Here is a 19,835-nt window from a genome sequence, read left to right on the forward strand (position 1 = left end):
TGAGAGTTTATGAGGTTTTTCAAAATTCAGGTGGAGTTCTGCAAGCCCTCAGGGAGCAGGGAGTGACAAGGCTCTGAGCAGGAGGGACCCGGACTCATCATCCCTGCTATTCAGAATGGTATGAGATACCTCTAGTTCTTGAGGTCTTGATTAATCTTTTCCTAATATTCTTAGCTATAATTACCATGATTTTTATTATGAGATATTGAGAAAGAGAGAAGTCCAATACATCTTGACAGTGACATTAGAAGCCAGCAGACAGAAAAATCAAAGTTTCCCAAGTGCAGTTAGGCTTTAGTACCATTTACCCCTTATATTTTGCTCCTTTGCTGAACTCAGAGTCTACATACACAGACAGGTAACAGGGATATTTTAATGGCTCTCGGAAATGGTAATATCACAAGAAAGACTTTGCCTGACAGTTCCCAATCCTCCAGTAATCCTCCAGTTAACATGAGAAGAATTGAACAGGCCTTTACCAAAGGAAAGGTTTGTGGAGGTTCATGGAGGAAAAAGTGCCTGCAGCAGCAAAAATGAAGGCAAAGCAGCCCAGCTGTGAGCTGCAGGCAGTGCCCATGCCTGTGGTCTCAGCCAGCAGTTTTCCACATGGCAGTGCAGGTGCACAGCAAGGCTTTCAGATACTCAGGTTATGTAGAGGAAATACCTTTTATGTGCTCATTCATTTCTTTCTTTGTTTCATGCTGCCCTTCATGTTAAAAAATAACGATGCTGTCCCAGGAGCCAAAGGGTATGCCTGTATATATCGTGCATGATTTTCTAGGGGCCTGTGTCACAAAGGCAGCCGAAGCTCTACTGCTCTTGGAGAGTAAACACTTACAAATTTTGTGTCTCTGGCACAAGGCTCAAGCCAACTGGATTTAATAAGCTAGACACTGGTCCAGTAGACAAGCTAGGTGAATTTCATTGAGAACATGTCTAATTCTGACTTTTATTAAAAAGAAAGAACAGCTGAAAGTCACAATTTCAGAAGCAAGTAATTTTTATTTTATTCCTTTGGGTTAAAATTACCACCCATATCACCAATTTCTGCATATTAAATATTCCTTGGTAAGAAATACAGCACACTGTCTCTGAGTCTCAGTCTCTGAGCTGAGACTCAGAGGGATGTAACTGACATGGTCTAGCTAATAAGTTCATTCAAGAACATCCTAGCTTATTGCTCCACAAAAATATTCTGAATGTGGTGAAGCTAATTTTAAGATCTTGGAAGGATGCTTGTATTAATTTACTAACAGTGTTTGTATGCATGCAGATGTAAGAAAACATGTATAAAATAAAACTGTATAAATATTATGGAATATCTCAAACAAAATGGACCTGTTTGAGTATCATTTTGTAAAAAGTATTCTTACCCATTCAGTTGAGGCACTGGCATTTAGTGAAACCACCTTGTTCAGACACTGCGCTCTCCATCCATTTCTTCATCAACATTTGTTAATATCTAACATTCTTAATATAACAGATATGGCACATTACAAATAATATTTGGATGCATTTCTAGTAAGATTTTTGTAATTATTCATTAACCCATCTTCAGGATAGTGGTGAAATATTAGGATTATCTGACATTTCATTGCTCTGTCCACACCCTCACCTTTCTTTCTGTACCTGGTGCTCTTCTGGTCCATTCAGACCTCCCACAATGGGACACATCAGACATGTCACTCCTTTACATCTCAACTGATATTTTATGTGCAGAGATTTTGGCTCCTCTCTGTTTGCATCTGCTCAAAGTACAGTTTTTAAAATTCAGAGACCACTACCCCAACTGAGCAAATTTCTAATATATCTACTGCTCAAATTACTTCTAATCTTTTTGCCAAATAAAGATTTGCTAAAATGCTAGTGATTAATTCCCTTTCAAAGGAGATGAATTCTGCCAAATGCTCCTACTGAGTGCCTTCCTTCTATGAATGTCTGAAACCTATGACAAGATAGTATTTTGAGATTTAATGGTTTCATACCAGTACCTCAAAGGGAAAATGCAATGACACGGATAATTCCAAATAGTACCCATATTTGATTTGAAATATGTTGTGCAATTTTATTCCAACAATAACCTAGCTGCTGCCTTAACTAATTTGGTACTAAAGCCAATATTAAATTAATTTTCACACTTTGACCATAAGAAAGCCTTTTATCTTCTCACTCCTATACATATTTATTCAAATTCAGTTAACATCTCTCTCTGGGTGTGTCTATTTTGAAATTCTTTTTCTACAAGTGATATGGGGAGAGGCAGAAATGCAAAAGAGATAGAATCAAATCTTTCTGAGCATGGGAGTTAATCAACATTACAGATATGCTGGGGTCCACTTCACTCCTCCCTGCCCTTTTCTGCTCTCCCAGAGCCAACTACCAGGGGTTCTGCATTGCAAGACTCCAAGAAGCACCATTCCTGTTACATTGAATGGGAGTTCCACTGCAAATGAAGTCATGTGAATGGTGCTTCTTGAAGTTGTGCAAGACAGTGCAGACTTTTATTCCATTAATATTTTTGTATTGTTTCACTTTTTACAAATGTTATATCAATAGTAACATAGTAAACATATTTTTCAGTAACTTTTTTTGCTTGTATTAATACCAGTAGGTATAGATCATTCACTTCACCGCTGTATTTTATTCCATTGTATGAATAAAACATAATTTGTCGATTATCCTATTGCTTTATATTTAGGTTGCCTCAAATTGTTCACTATTATGAGAAATGCTTCTATAAATATTGCTGTGTAAGTCTGCTTGTGAACATGTAAGAGTTCTTCTGGAGCACACAGGGTGGGCTCACTTTAAATTAACTGGAAAATGCAAATTTATTTTCCAAAATGATTGTGTCAAGTTCTAATTCCACCAGCAATGCATGAAAATTCCTGTTTGCCTGTATCTTCATCAATTCATGGTATCTTCAGACTTTCATCAGTTTGACTGGTATCAAATGTCTATCCTGATGACTAATAAGGTGGAGATTTTCATGTTTGTTAACCATTTGCGTTTCATGAAATCTTACTGATGGCACTTACTCATTTTATTGGTTTGTCTTGGATTCTTTGGGATTTTTCTATGTAGACACCGATAAAATTTGCAAATACAGCTCTTATTCTTTTCTCCTCTTATTTCTCTGGCTAGGACCTCCAGTAAATTGGTGAAAAGAAGCAAAGATTGAGGAATTACTATGCTTTTCTTAACTTTACTAGGAATGCTTTTTAAAATGTCACCAATATATTTATTTTTCAAAAATAACCTTTTATCAAATTGAAGATATTCTTCTTTTGCCTGGTTTCCTAACAGTATCTTTATCATTAATGAATGTTGAATCTTATATAATACTTTTTCAACATCTATCACATAATCATTTTTCCTCCTTTAATTTATTAATGTGGTATATTACATTAATAGATTACTTAATACTGAGCTATATTTTCAAACTTTGACATGCATTATATCAATTATGGCCATATTTATAAAGTCAAAATATGTTGTTTGACCAAAGACTTATCCTTGAATTAGACTTATATATTCAAAATTATTTATAATGATATAATTTAATATATATTGCATGAACAAACTTTAACAAATTTTATGAGAAATGGGAGCAGTACCAAAAAACCAAACTCAATATATGTGGCTTCCATAAGTATTCCCATTAAAATAACGGAAAAGAAGGAAAAAGAAGAAATTCTACATGTAATAATTAGTTGGCTACTCCTTTACATACATTTAGTGATGGTTTTTAATCTATTTTGTGCAGACCCATGTTTGCTACACATGAAGCAGTTTGAAGCTAGAAGAGATTTGTGAAGCTAGAAGCTAGATTTGTGATATCAATCTCTTGTGGATATTACTATATGGTCATTAAAGAAATAGCAAGCAACTGTTATTTATTTTGCCAGTATGTGTTGCATATTTAAAATCTAACTATTCTTCAGAAAGTATTGCTGAGAAAGTAATCATTATTCTTCTCTGCAAATCTACATACATGCTCCCTTATTGACATAAGTGTAGTTTGTGTTATAATTGAAATTTTTGGTTGTATATTAAGTCTTTAGGAGCCCTTAAATGTGTATATACACTCATGCAGTGAAAGTATAGCTTTCTTCACATTTCCTAATGTCTAAAGGTCAGACTTTAACCATGTTCCCAGAACTTTGCCCAAAATAGGTATTACAGAAGGCAGGAGACCCACAAAAGACTAAGTACACCCTCAAGAACAGTGCATTTCTCTTGATTTGGAGGGATTATTAATAAATTTACCTATTTTAATTCTTTAAGAAAGTTCTATGTTGGTAGAATGTATGCCACATGTGAGATGACAAATTCTAAGAGCTCATAACATGTTAAGACTCTTTGTTTTATCTGTTCCTAATTTATCCTTCCCAATTTTCTAGCAGCCTAGCAGTCTGGGGGTTGTTGAATGAGGACAGAACATTATATGGACTAATCATGGCCTCTCCCAGCCCTTGCTGAAGAATGCTAAAACTTTCCCCATGCTTCTTTATAACAGCCTGCCTCTTTGATGATACTCAACTGAAAAGAGCTGGGGCACGTGGAAAACTGTCCCAATACCAATAAAGCTAAAATGATCCAATAACTTCATAGAATATACCTAGAAGTGGTAAGAACTTCCTTTTTCAAATAGGAAAATACTGTCATGACAAGTGATAGAGTGATTCAGAATTCACACTACTGGGTTCAAATCCAGATCCATGTTTACTATTTATATAACCTTGGACAAGATATTTACTTTAATTAGATTTCATAATTCCACCAGTTATATAGGGACAGTAATGTTACCTACCTCAGAGGATTTTTGTGAGAAATAAATAAGACAGCGCTTATTAATACTTAATAAGTGTTAATTGCTATTATTGTTGTTGTTTTTGTTGTTGTTATTTTCCTTCTTCCTGCAGTGTGAGAAGACAAGTAGGTAAAGCTTTTTAATTAATTAATTAATTAATTAATTATGTCTCTAAGAGAGAGAGCACAAGCAGGGGAGAGGGGCATAGGGAGAGAGAGAGAGAGACAGAGAGAGTATCTTAAGCAGGCTCCACACTCAGCACAGAGCCTGATGTGGGGCTCAATCCCATGACCCTGGGACCATGAACTGAGCTGAAATCAAGAGTCAGGTGCTCAACCAACTGAGCCACCTGGTGCTACTGATAAAACTTTTTAACCACAGCATAAAAATGCTCTGCTTAGCTTAATGTTTCCTTGTCTGGTACTCTCACTATATACAGCCTTTTCTTTGCTCACCTTCCCCGTGCTTTTAAACTCTAACTCCAAATATGTGAAAGTACTTCTAATTTAAAAGCCCATCTCTACACTCATTCTAACAATAAGCAAGAATTTAAGTCTAAAACACCATGGTTTCAGCATAATGGCAAAACCACTTCTGCATGACCATGGCAAAGAAAAACCCAGTTCTAAAAATTTTGAGTGCTTTACTGGAAACTACTTGCTTCTAAATATTGCCATGGCAGGTCTTTACTACAGCTCTAGATTTATAAATTATGTTATTATGAGTTTCACTAGTTTCTACTCCTAAAAACAATCCAAACAGGCACATTGATTAGTGCTTAAAAGTTCAGATTCTGGTGTCAGAGAGAGCTAGATTCATATCTGGGGAAGCCTGAGAAAATTATTTAAGTTCTTTGAAGCTTCATTTCTTTCATCTATAAAACTGAGTTAATACTCCCTCTTGATATGGCTACATAGTGATATAATGAGGATTTGATGAGGTAATGTCTTTAAAGCACTTAGCATAAAATACAACACATTTGTTGACTAGTACATAGTTAACAAATGACAGTATGGTTATTATTATTTCTAACATTTCATATAATTAAACAGAGACTGAGGTTAAGCTATTAATTCTTGATCTTGGATTGTGACCAAATATATTACAGAGGACATTCTGGAAGCATCATAAAAAAATATTTAAAAGAAAGTTCAGGTATAGTGGAACAGGCTCCTAAAAACCAGCTCTCTAGCAGATCGCTATAAACTCTGGATACAATGTTTAAATACATTAAAGACCATGAAAATTGAACAAAAAGCAGGCTTGTTTTGGAGAGGAGTTTTACCTTGGAGGACACTGACACGAATGAGTCCCCATTTCTTTGGTTTTGATCTGAAGGACATCAGTCTCAGTGTAGTGCAGGATGATTCAAATTCTTATGTAAAGCCTACCATCTTTCTGGCCTAAGGAACCAGTGAAGGGAGGTGTCATAGAGGAGATAAACCAGAAAAGACGGACCTCTAAATTTTAAGTATGAATCCTGCCCAAGCCTCGGTCTGACCCCTGAACCAAGCATATAGAGAAAAGACTGTACAGATTGCATATAAGGCTTAAAGAACTAAACAGGAATTTGAACTGCCAACACTACAGGTGATAAAGCATTTTCAGTTTGAGTCTAAGTGAGTTAACTGCATGCTAAACAAAATCATAAAAATCCTTTAGAAGAATATAATAAAAATCAAAGTCTCTACAACATAATATTCACAATTTCTAGGATCATGTCCAAAATAGATCAACATATGAACTAGGAAAATTTACCCTTAAAAAATAGGAGAAAAACAACTTTATATCTTCCCTTACACTCACTGAGACCCCTATTCTAGAAGATGAGCCCTCCTGAGGCAACTCTAACTGGACGTGTTAAACAAAAACTGTACTTTCAAAGCTTCTGCTGATTCTGTATGGTTAAGAATTAGATTCAGATAGAAAGTAAATTTACTTAGAAGATCGTTATAATGGTCTATTTTATTGTTTATTGGTAATTTTGTTTTAACTTAAAAAAAAAACTCAGGCAGGAAGAAGATTGAGCAAAAGAGAGCTAATAAGATCTTCACAACAAAGTTAACAACTATTTTGATTTTTCCAGCAGCAGCCCAAGGAAGAGGTGATCAGTCCAGGGCAAAGGTAATTAAGGGGAAAAGTTCAGGATTAGGAGGGTAAGAGTGGAACTTGACAAATCATAGCAGACAAGTTCTTAGGAGAAAGGGGTCAGTAAGAAATTTCCTTTTATAACAAAGATGGTCAAGGCCTTTAAAAGCAGAGATCACTAATATACAATTTCAAGTAGTTTCTTATTCTATAGCATGAAACTTCTCAGTTAGCCCAAATAATCCAGAAAAGCTCTACTAGTGAGGAAGGATTGAGAAGTCCACAAGAGCCAGAGCTCAGAAGGGGTAGCCACCAAAGGTTCGCAAATTCTCTGAAAAGCCTGAGAGTTTTTGATGTGTTGGACTTGCAACAGGATATGGAATGGGAAATCAGTACTGTCTTATTAAATTCTGAGAGAAGGAAGATCCCCCAAAGCTGGAGAAATTAAAAGCACAGTTTATGAGAACATAAATTCTTACTGGAAAAAATATAATAGTTGCAAAACCAAAATACTTACTTTTTTTTTTTTTTTTTGCTTTAAGAATATAAATGATGGTTTTAGTAGTGGGCTTTTCCCAATTTTCAATTTCATGTGATCTATGTAGAAAGAGCCTGTGATAGAAAACTTTATTTCTATTGAATTTTCAAAATCAAATATCTGCTTCTCAACCCTGACCACTAAGATACTAATGGTTATTGACCAGAATCCCCTGATGGTCTTCAAACCAGTCACCAATCATAGTCTTCTAACCCCAGCTACATATAAATATATTGTATTTACTTTTCACCAAGACTTGGAAAAGAAATAAACATCTCAGGAAAACTCAACCATGGTTGCTACGTTTTTTAAACTAAATTCCTCATGGTACAATAAAAGTAAGAATTTATAAGGAAAATGTTCTCAATCATGAATTTTCTGGAGATACTTTCATGCTCTATGTTTTGAATTTTGATCTGAAATAAGAAACCCAGAATTCCAGAAACCACAGTCACCTATTAACTAATAAGGTGAATAATTCTAAGAGGGCTTTGACTTGTAGTCTATTTTGCCAATTTTATACAAATATAGTTTTTTTCCCTAAGATCTTTCATAAGAATGATAGTATTCATCTACAAAGCACACTGAAATCTTTTGTAGGCATAGTCCTGTGAATGCAAAGTATCATTATAAATGATAAAGTAGTTCAGGGGTGCCTGGACGGCTCAGTCGGTTAAGCATCTGACTCTTAATTTTGGCTCAGGTCATGATCCAGGGTTGTGGGAACAACTTGGGAACAGCTTGATCACCCTGCATCAAGCTCTGTGATGTGGACCCTGCTTGGGATTCTCTCTCTCTCTCCTCTCTCTCTCTACTCCTCCACCACTTACGCGCTCTCTCTTGCTCTCTCTTAGATAAATAAATAAACTTTTAAAAAATAATAAAATAGTTAATAATGTAAACAAAATCATCATTCCTGACCTTCTGCCATTTGACTTTACAATGAAAGTATCACCGTACTTTTTCCTCGTTTCTGTCTTTTCATTTCCCTTTCTGACCTATTAATGGACTTTAAACTTTAATATTTTAATGCTTCACAACCTGCCTCCAGGTTACTTAGCTCTAGGGAGATCATCAACTAGACTCTTCTAAGTACATAGGGACATCTGGATGAGTTTTCAATCATAATCCATTTGGGAGCAATGACAGTATTTGGTTCTCTGGACCAGTCTCAGAATTTATCCTTGCAACAACTTTGGTTATAAATGTAATGTACTTTCATCACCCAAAGTCAATTTCTTCCAGCAAATGGTTGGCTAAAGATCAAAGGTTCTAAAATTTGGTAATTTTCCTTAATTGGGGTTTCAGCCACATCACCAACAAATTTGAGCAATTGAAAATTGTCTTTTGAGAATTCATTTCAGGGAAAACAAAAGGAAAATCAATTTTCTTAAAATTACCCAGTGACTCAATAGAAGAAATGAGCTTGTCTTAAACAATTGGCAATAAATATAAGAATATTTTCTGAAGTTAACATAGAAAATTTTAGGTTGCAGAATGTGTAATTGTACCTGTGTTCTTCTTAAACATTTTTATGCATGTAATCAGTGAAAGAGCTGCTGACCAGCAGACTCATATTGTATGTGCTTAAAGAGTACTAAAATTTTACTCTTCTAAAGAAATAAATCAATAAAATTCTCTTTAATTTGGAGAAAAAAATTCAATCTTTTGTACTCAGTGTTTTCACTGAAGAATATTTCCAGTGAATCTGGGCTTGTGACTACTCCTTACCAATAGAATATGGCAGGAATGATGCTATATTATTTGTAAGACAAATCCTTCAAAGTAATAGCTCCTGTCTGGCCTACTCTTTATGGGGATAAAATCCACTGGAACCAGCCTCAGTGCTGTGAGGAAGTGCCAACTAGCCCATGTTGAAAGTCCACATAGAAGGCCTACATGAAAAGGAAATGAGGCCCTCAGCCAAAAACCAGCATAAAGCACCAGACATGGGGGCAAACCAACCTTCAGATAATTCCAGCTCAGCCTACCTGTCTGCCCAGACATCACTGAGCAGAGGCAAGCCAATCTTGTTATTTCTCATCTGAATTCCTGACCCACAGAATCCACGAACATAATAAATGGTAGTTTTACACTACTAATTTTAAAGATAATTTCTTAATTTTAAGTTAATTTATTTATTGTGAGAGAGAGATAGAGAAAGCAAGGAAGGGGCAGAGAGAGAGGGAGAGAGAGAATTCCAAGCAGACTCCACACTCTCAGTGCAGAGCCCGATGTGGGGCTCAATCTCACAAACTGTGAGATCATGATCTGGGATGAAAACAAGAGTCAGATGCTTAACCGACTGAGCCACCAGGCACCTCAGTTTAGAAATAATTTCTTATGCTACCATAATAACAGGAATAAGAGTGAAAAGGGGAGATATCAAAAAAAGGCACTGAAGAAGGATGCCAAGAGCTTGTGTCATGGAAGCCAGGGACACAATGAATAAGAATTCTTAGCAATGAACACTGAACAGAGGCCAAAGAGAGTGACAAATAGGGATTTTGCAAACAAAGTAAAAATGCCCCTTAGTGTCTGCTGTAGGAAAAACATACTCCAAGATTTTGAGGTATAATGGAAAGTAGGAAGTGGGGACTGTAACCAGAGGCAGAAGTCAAGATAGATTATTTATAGACAGAGGTAAATAGTTTCTATTTAGAAAGTTGGGGAGAAGTTGATGGTAAAAAGTTAAGTGGGCATATGGGGTGTGGAAGCAGAAGATAGTGGAAAGTACAAGACAGATGGGTCATAAAAAGGAGAGAAGACACTTCTTCCTCTGAGAAGAAAAAATGAGAAAAGGATGAGTAAATAATTTAAAAATATTTTGAGAAGAAAAGAAGGAAATCAAAGGAATTTATTTCAAGTAGCCTTTTCCCTCTAGCAAAATAAGAAATAAACTTATCTAGACAGATCAAGAAGGAAGGAAGTGAATGCTGGAGGATAATGTATATATTTTTTCTTATTGTCCTCATTGTTTAGTTTACTGTCCTAATATTTTTTCATTATTTCTGAAAAATACTAAAAAATACTAAAACCAATTAGCTGGTAGAGTCAAGCCACCAGTAATGATTTTTCAGAAGGCTTACTTCTGGGTTCCAGCTAAGTAATAAAATATTTTATTCCTTAGTTATACATTCTCTAGAAAATATATGTAACACACATACATTGATTGGAATATTATATAACAACTTTGTCTTTTCTCCTGTTTTAGTGTAAGGACAAGTTTTGTTATTCATTAATTTAGAGTGGGCTATTGTTTCCCCATCTCCTTATTCTAGAGAGAATTTAATCCAAGGTTATAAAAGCAAAGTAAAAACTGTTTATTCATCTCTCTTCCTTTCTTTACCACCACCTACTTTAATTCCAATATGTCCATAAGAACAAACACTCTCAGGTGCCTTGATGGCTCAGTCAGTTAAGCACCGGACTTCAGCTCAGGTCATGATCCCACAGTTTGTGGGTTTAAGCTCTGACAGCTCAGAGCCTGGAGCCTGCTTCAGATTCTCTCTCTCTCTTTCTCTCTCTCTGTCTCTCTCTCTCCCTTCCCCTCCCCTCAAAAATAAACATTGAAAAAAAGAACAAACACTCACTGCTCCCCAAATTTGTGCAGACTACATCTTGCTTTCCTGATTCCAAATTTCCCTTTGGGAGAAGGCAGGAGTTATGAACAGCTCCATGCCTAGTGTCCCCGCTTCTCCAGCCCTTTGCTCCTTATTTTGGTTTCTGCCATTCCTCTGCACTGCCTTTAACAAAACATCTTAGGTGCCTCACTACAGCTGCATCAGAGCATCCTTTTGGAGGCCTTCAGCATTATATACCTTACATAAGAGAACAAGAAACAGTCACAAAACTTTCTGACTCAGATCAACCAAGAGAGAATTGGCAGTGAACTAGTGCTTCTCAACTCACTCAGATCTGACTAATCAATGAATCAGCCAGTGATCCAGGATTTGTGACCAATTAACATGGCAAGACTAGTCTGAATATTTGTTGAGATGAGTGGGCTGAAATATGGCATTTTATTGTGAACTCCTAGTTTACCTGAATTTCCACTCAGTTGTGTTATGTCAGCTATCACTTCCAAGCCCCACCTTGTCTGCCACTTACCAATATCAGAGCACCTACACTTGAAAGAGTGATTAGTTTTATTTAAGCATATTAGAACATTTAAGGATATTAGAAAATTTCAGATGGTCATAATAAATTCTAGTAACAAGTGAAATTTTGTCCCAAAATACACCTCCACCTACCTTCTTCACCCATTGCATGCCTTTACCATAGGATAATTATTTCCTTAAAAAGAGGTTACAAACATTCTTCTCAAAGCTAGAACAAGCAATCCTAAAATTTGGATGGAATGACAAAAGACCCCGAATAGCCAAAGTAACATTGAAGAAGAAAACCAAAGCAGGCATCACAATCCCAGACTTTATCCTCTACTACAAAGCTGTAATAACCAAGACAGTATGGTATTGGCACAAAAACAGACACCTAGAACAATGGAATAGAATAGAGACCTCAGGATTGGACCTGCAAATGTATGGCCAACTCATCTTTGACAAAGCAGAAAAAAGTATCCAATGGAAAAAAGATAGTCTCCTTAACAAGTGCTGCTGGGAGAACTGGACAGCAACATGCAGAAAAATGAAACCAGACCACTTTCTTACAGCATACACAAAAATAAACTCAAAATGGATGAAGGACCTGAATGTGAGACAGTAAACCATCAAAACCCTAGAGGAGAAAGCAGGCAACAACCTCTTTGACATCAGCCACAGCAATTTCTCAGTTGACACGCCTCCAAAGACGAGGGAATTAAAAGCAAAAATGAACTATTGGGAACTCATCAAGATACAAAGCTTCTGCACTGCAAAGAAAACAATCAACAAAACTAAAAGGAACTGACAGAATGGGAAAAGATATTTGCAAATGACATGTCAGATAAAGGACCAGTATCTAAAATCTATAAAGAACTTACCAAACTCCACACACACACACACACACACACACACACAAAAGTGAAGAAATGGGCAGAAGACATGAATAGACACATTTCCAAAGAAGACATCCAGATGGCCAACAGACACATGAAAATATGCTCAACATCACTCATCATCAGGGAAATACAAATCAAAACCACACTGAGATAGCACCTCACGCTGGTCAGATTGGCTAACAGAAGAAATCAGGAGACTATAGATGGTGGCAAGGATGTGGAGAAATGGGAACCCTCTTGCACTGCTGGTGGGAATGCAAACTGGTGTAGCCACTCTGGAAAACAGTGTGGAGGTTCCTCAAAAAAAATTAAAAATAGAACTACCCTATGACCCAGCAATAGCACTGCTAGGAATTTACCCAAAGGATACAGGAGTGCTGATGCATAGGGACACTTGTACCCCAGTGTTTATAGCAGCACTTTCAACAATGGCCAAATTATGGAAAAAGCCTAAATGTCCATCAACTGATGAATGGATAAAGAAGATGTGGTTGTGGTTTATATATACAATGGAATACTACTTGGCAATGAGAAAGAATGAAATCTGGCCATTTGTAGCAACATGGATAGAACTGGAGGGTATTATGCTAAGTGAAATAAGTCATACAGAGAAAGACAGACACCATATGTTTTCACTCATATGTGGATCTTGAGAAACTTAACAGAAGACCATGGGGGGGGGAGTTACAGAGAGGGAGGGAGGCAAACCATAAGAGACTCTTAAGGACTGAGAACAAACTGAGGATTGGTGGGATGTGGGGGAGAGAGGAAAGTGGGTGATGGGCATGGAGGAAGGCACTTGTTGGGATAAGCACTGGGTATTGCATAGAAACCAATTTGACAATAAATTATATTTAAAAAAAATAAATAAAAGTATACAAAGTTGAGGCAGTTGTTCAATAACATTTCAGTGAGGTTTTTTTTTTTATCTCATTCATCTGTTTGCCTTGAGAAACAAGTTTTTCATGCTCTAAGTGACTTTTTAAGTCCTTCTCAACTCTATGTCTTCATATCACCAGGATGAATTTTAGTACCAAAAGGAAACTTTTGTCTAAATAATACAAAAAAAACTATATTTCATAAAATTTTCCTCTAAAAGAATTAATCAATCCAAATGTGGTACTATAAAAAATAAGAGAGCAGATTGTCCCTAATTTGTAAAAAAAAAAAAAAAAATTAAAAATAAGAGTAAAAAGAATCACACAAGTGAACACTTAAAGAAATATAAACAGCTACCAAGATTAAAAACACAGGTAAGTAACATGTCAGTATTATGTAAAAACAAAATATGGCATATAAAGTACAGAATATGAGGAAGAGTCAGGAATGTAGCATGTTTATAACTCAGGTGAGGCCAAAACTCACCTCCAGGAATCAAATTTATAGACCACCTTCCATTATCAATAGCAATGGAATATAAAAGTTGGGTGAGCAGTTGTCCAGCTTTGCCTAGGACTGAGGGATTTCCCAGGATGATGGAATGTTTATGCTAAAACCAGAGTAATCTGGGCAAACCAGGGTGGCCTGATAGCCTGAAAAAAGAGTCAGTAGAAATATAGAAGCTTCAGCAATAACCTAAAGCCACTGACTTGAAAATTTGAAAGGTTTGGTTGTGACTCTTTTCCCTGTCCTATGGTGGTCCTGGCAGAGAAGCCAACAGAATATCAGCAGATTATAGGTCAGCAGGAAAACCAAAAGTCTACTTAGTCTGCAGATCACAGATCAGCATGCACACAATTAATACATGACTGTAAACACACAATTTCTAGTTGAGTGGTATTGTCCAATGAGGCAAATCACACACTTTATCTAATGAGCCTAACATATTTGTTTGTCAGAAAAAAAATAGTCACATTCATGTACTTACTTTCCTCCACCTAAGCTTTACACAAAAACAAATGGAAGTCACAGGAATGCATGCTGACAGCCAAGGTCCCCACAGCTGTTTGTGGGCCTAGATTCATTGCCATATCCTTTCATTGGATTGTACTGCTGGGCTCACCTGTAGCTAACCCCTGCAACTGTGCACCTGCAGCCTGACTCCTGTCAGTAGCCTTCACTTCTGTGCATGCACCTATGGGAAGACTGCAGCTGCATGAGTCATCACTGACAACCAGGAGCTGTAGCTGCCAGTGCACCAACAGTTGGTCATGAACCTTGTTGCTTGTCCTAGCCCTTGCCATTACATGTGTATCTGCAGTTGTCCCATGCCACTACACAGGCACCAGCAGTCAACCCCCACAACCAAGCATATGTACACACTACCAGTTTTTGCCACCACCACCAGTTACCCTGGTCCCTAGCCAATGGACCTGGTAATACCAGTGACATCTCTAACTGTCCTTCCTCCAACACAGATCTCACCAAGAATCACACAATTATAGATCTTTCAAGCCCCTGAAACTTAAGCTAACAAGGCATCACACACCCTCCTGGAATAGGAGCTGCCACATGCAGTACATTTGGTAGTACCAGTAGACTCAGGGTCACAGCATGCCCCAGCATGCCACTACCCATAGAAGAAGGACTTTTCTTGTCAAATTCAGCCCATAATGTGGGAAGAGGTTCTTCAAATGTACATACATCTACACAAGCCTGCAGAGATCATGAAAAATCAGGGAAACATGACATCACCAAAGGAACACAGTAAACTTTCAGTAACCGACCTCAAAGAAGTGGACATATTTGAATTGCCTGACAAATAATTGACTTTTTTAAAGATGCTCACAGAGCTACAAAAGAACTAAGATAGAGCATTTAATGAAATCAAGAAAACTACAAGAACAAAATAAGAAGTTCAACAAAGAGATAAGATTTTTTTAAAAAAAAATAAGCAAATGTCAGAGCTAAAGAATACAATGACTGAAGCAAGGAATTCAATAATAGAGCTTCAACAGGAGACTGTACCAAGGAAAAGAAAGAATCAATGACCTTGAAAACAGATCATTTAAAATTATCCATTCAGGGATACCTGGGTGTCTCAGTTAAGTGCCCGACTTCAGCTCAGGTCATGATCTCACAGCTTGTGGGTTTGAGCCCTATGTCAGGCTCTGCAAGGACAGCTCAGAACCTGCAGCCTGCGTCAGATTCTGTGTCTCCCTCTGTCTCTGCCTCTCCCCTGCCTTTGTCCTCTCTCTTTAAAAAATAAACTTAAAAAAAAGAAAAAAGAAAATAAAAGTATCTATTTGGATGATGAAAAAAGAAAAAGAATGGAGAAACCCTGTAGGACAACATTTGGGATACAATTAAGAAAAATAATCTGTGAATTATTAGGTTCCCAAAAGGAGAAGAGATGGATAAAGAGGCAGAAAAAATATTTAAAGAAATAATGATTGAAGGGGAGGAGTTAAGATGGTAGAGTGGTAGGGGGACCCAATTCTTGCCTTGTCCCTTAAACACAGCCAGATAAATACCAAGTTATTCTGAATGCCCAAGAAACCAATCTGAGGACGGAGAGAACAAACTGCATATCTAGAAGGAGAAAAACTGCCACATTGTGGAAGGTAGGAGTTGTGGAGAGTTGATTTGGGGGAGAAAAGAATTGCACATGCTATAGATGGTAAGGGAGCCCTGATCATGAAGAGAGAGAGAGAGAGAGAGAGAGAGAGAGAGAGAGAGACAGGGAGACGGAGAGGGAGAGGGAGAGGGAGAGGGAGAGGGAGAGGGAGCAGACTGAAGGGGATTCCACAAGAAAAACACTTCCCCAAAACCATGACTGGGGAAAAGAGAGGGGCTGATTATCACAAGTTTTTACAGGCAGCAGAGCTCAAGTTTTGGTAGTCTGCACCAACACCAGGGTCAAGCCTGGCAGGTTTAGTGATGCTCTTGTGGGAAGGAGGGAAAAGGGATAACACATCTTGGTCTGGGGACCCCTTTGTCACACCAGGAGACAGTTCCCCTTCTTGTAGCACATTTAGGAGAGGTGGCACTGCCTCTCAGGGGACAAAAAAGGCAAAATTGAGCTGCACCACTAATTAGCATAGCAGCAAAAGCACCTCCTGAAGGCATCTAGCGTGGAAGCCAGCTTTTGGCTGCATTTTACCATACACTCCAAGCCCCTCCGTGGTCGTTCAACTGCTTTCTGGAACAAATCGGCACCAGCCACGGTGCGACAAGATCTTACCCCAGAGGATCAGCATGGGTCTGTGTGCACCAGGTCCCTAAAATTTGGCCATGCATCTGAGATAAAACAAAGGAATACTGCAGTGCAAGGCAGGCACACAGCCCAGACACAGACAGTGTCTGGATCTGACAAAAGCCTGGGACACAAGAGGGGAGATTGTTCACTCTTCTACAAGGGCTTCCTGAACAGCAGAGGTGCAAACTCTCCTCTCTAGGGACAAGAGAGTGGGGTGACACTATTTTCCCCCGATCAGCACAGACACTTTAGTGAGTAACTCAGCGCCCCCAATGGATACTAGAACTGCTTACACCAAGCCCAGTGCCATGACACCCTGTATGAACATCTTTACTAGGGCAAGTCAGCCTGAGAAACAACACAGTAGGTCCCTCCCACAAATGACCAGCGCAACACCACCATCCCCACCATGTGCACCAAGTCTACTGATGATTCACCTCTAGGGTAAATAGAATCTAGCCTTTTCCAACAAGCAGATGAAAACACACTTAGTTAAAACTCACCACAAACTGGACAAGGTCCAAACATTCAACACCACAGGCAAGGAGAAATTCTGTAGAGGACTGATCTGAGGAAAGAGCAGCCAAAACACAACAGCAAAGTGCACACAGCATACACCAAAAAAAGTCCTGAAGCACCAGGCTGTTAACAGTATATGACCTCTTCTTAACATAGCCATTATCTTCAGGAGAAGGAAACATAGTTTTTCCTAATGCACAGAAGGCATAGATCCAGGCAAAATTCCAAGACAGAGGAATTCATCCCAAAAGAAAGAACAAGTCATGGCCGGGGATGTAATTAAAACAGATATAAGTAATATTCCTGAACCAGAATTTAAAACAACAACCATAAGGATAATATCTGGGCTTGAGAAAAACGTAGAAGACACTAGGGAGACCCTTTCTGCAGAGATAAAAGAACTAAAAGCTAGTCAAACCAAAATTTAAAATGCTATAACCAAGATCCAAAACCAACTTGATGTATTGACAATGAGGATGAAAGAAGCACAGAAATGGATCAGTAATATAGAAGATAAGATTACGGAAAATAATGAAGTGAAAAGAAGAAGGGAAGAAAAATAATGGATCACAAATGTAGACATGGGGAGCTCAATGACTCCATAAAGTTTAATAAATTCATATGATAGGAGTTTCAGAAGAGGAAGACAGGGAAAAAGTGGCACGAGGTTAATCTGAGAAAATTATAGGAGAAAATAAACTCGGGAATGAAACAGACATTTAAATCCAAAAGGCAAAGACAACTCCCATTAAAATAAACAAAAGCCAGCCAACACCAAGAAATATTGTAGTAAAATTTGCAAAATATACAGGTAAAGAAAGAATCCTGAATGTTCAAGGAATACAAAGTGCTTAACCTACAAAGGAAGAATAATAAGGTTTGCAGCAGATCTCTCCAGAGGAATATGGTAGGCCAGCAGGGAATAGCATAATATATTCATTGTGCTGAATGGGAAAAATATGAAACTGAGACTACTTTATCCAGCAAGACTGCCATTCAGAATACAAGGAATCTTTTGTTTCCCAGACAAACAAAAATTAAGGAGTTTGTGAGCACTAAGCCAACCCTGCAAGAAATATTAAGAGGGATTCTTGGAGTGAGGGGGAAAAAATCCAAAAGCATCAATGACTAGAAAGGAACAGAGAACATCATCAGAAACACCAACTTTACAGGTAACACAATGACACTAAACTCATATCTTTCAATAATCACTCTGAATGTAAATGAGCTAAAAGCTCCAAACAAAAGACATAGGATATCAGAAAGGATTAATAAGAAAGAACACAAGACCTACACATATGCTGCTTCCAGGAGACTCATTTTAGACATAACATCACCTGCAGATTGAAAGTGAGGAGATGGAGATCCAACTACTATGCTAATGGATGTCAAAACAGCTGAAGTAGCCATACTTATAACAGACTAACCAGATTTTAAAACAAAGACTGTAACAAGAGATAAAGAAGGGAATTATATCATAACTAAGGGGTCTACCCATCAAGAGGATCTAACAATTATAAATATGTATGCCTCAACTGGAAAGCACCCAAATATATGAATCAATTAATAACAAACACAAAGAAAGTCATTGATAATAATAAAATATGAGTAAGGAACCTTAACATGCTACTTACAACAATGCACAGATAATCTAAGCAGATGATCAACAGGGAAAAAAATGGCTTTGAATGACATATTGGACCAGATGGACTTAACAGATATATTTAGAACACTCTATCATAAAGCAGAATACACATTTTCTTTTTTTTTTAATTTTATACTTTCTTTTTTATTTATATTTTAGCTTTTATATGCAGTGCAATATTGGTTTTGAAGCAGAATTCAGTGATATATCCCTTACATACAACACACAGTACTCATCTCAAGTGCCTTCCTATTCATCACTCATCTAGCCCATTTACCACTCAGCTCCCTTCATCAACCCTCAGTTTGTTCTCTATCATTAAGAGTCTCCTGTGATTTGTTTCACTCTCTTCTCTTTCCCCCTTCCAATATATTCATTTGTTTTGTTTCTTAAATTCCACATATGAGTGAAATCATACAGAATTTGTCTTTCTCTGATTGATATATTTCACTTAGCATAATACATTTTAGCTTCATCCATGTCATTGCATATGACAAGATTTCATTCTTTTTATCGCTGAGTTATTTCCCATTGTAGATACATACCACCTCTTTATCCATTCAATAGTCAATGGACATTTGGGCTCTATACATAGATTGACTATTGTTGATAATGCTGCTATAAACATTGGGGTGCATGTACCTCCTTTAATCTGTATTTTTATGTCCTTTGTATAAATACATAATAATGCAATTGCTGGATCATAGGGTAGTTCTATTTTTAGTTTTTTGAGGAATCTCCATACTGTTCTCAAGAGTGGCTGCACCAGTTTTCCTGGCCACAAGCAGTGCAAGAGGGTTCCCCTTTCTCCACATCCCCCCAACACCTGTTATTTCTTGTGTTGTTAATTTTAGACATTCTGACAGTTGTGAGGAGGAATCTCATCATGGTTTTGATTTGTATCTCACTGATGATAAGTGATGTTGAGCATCTTTTCATGTGTCTGTTAGGCATCTGGATGTCTTCTTTGGAAAAGTGTCTATTCATGTCTTCTTCCCATTTCTTAACTGGGTTGTTTGTTTTTTGGGTGTTGATTTTGATAAGTTCTTTATAGATTTGGATACTAATTTTTTACCAGATATGCCATTTGCAAAT

General features: G+C 37.4%; 1 long non-coding RNA gene across 1 annotated transcript in view; it reads right to left on the reverse strand.

The window, feature by feature from the left end:
* LOC123381324 overlaps positions 1 to 19,835 on the reverse strand; it is a 56,526-nt gene that overhangs the window by 1,596 nt on the left and 35,095 nt on the right. The window lies entirely within an intron of this gene.

The sequence above is a fragment of the Felis catus genome, chromosome D3 (genome assembly GCF_018350175.1).
Source record: "Felis catus isolate Fca126 chromosome D3, F.catus_Fca126_mat1.0, whole genome shotgun sequence".
In the NCBI taxonomy this organism is placed as follows: Eukaryota; Metazoa; Chordata; class Mammalia; order Carnivora; family Felidae; genus Felis; species Felis catus.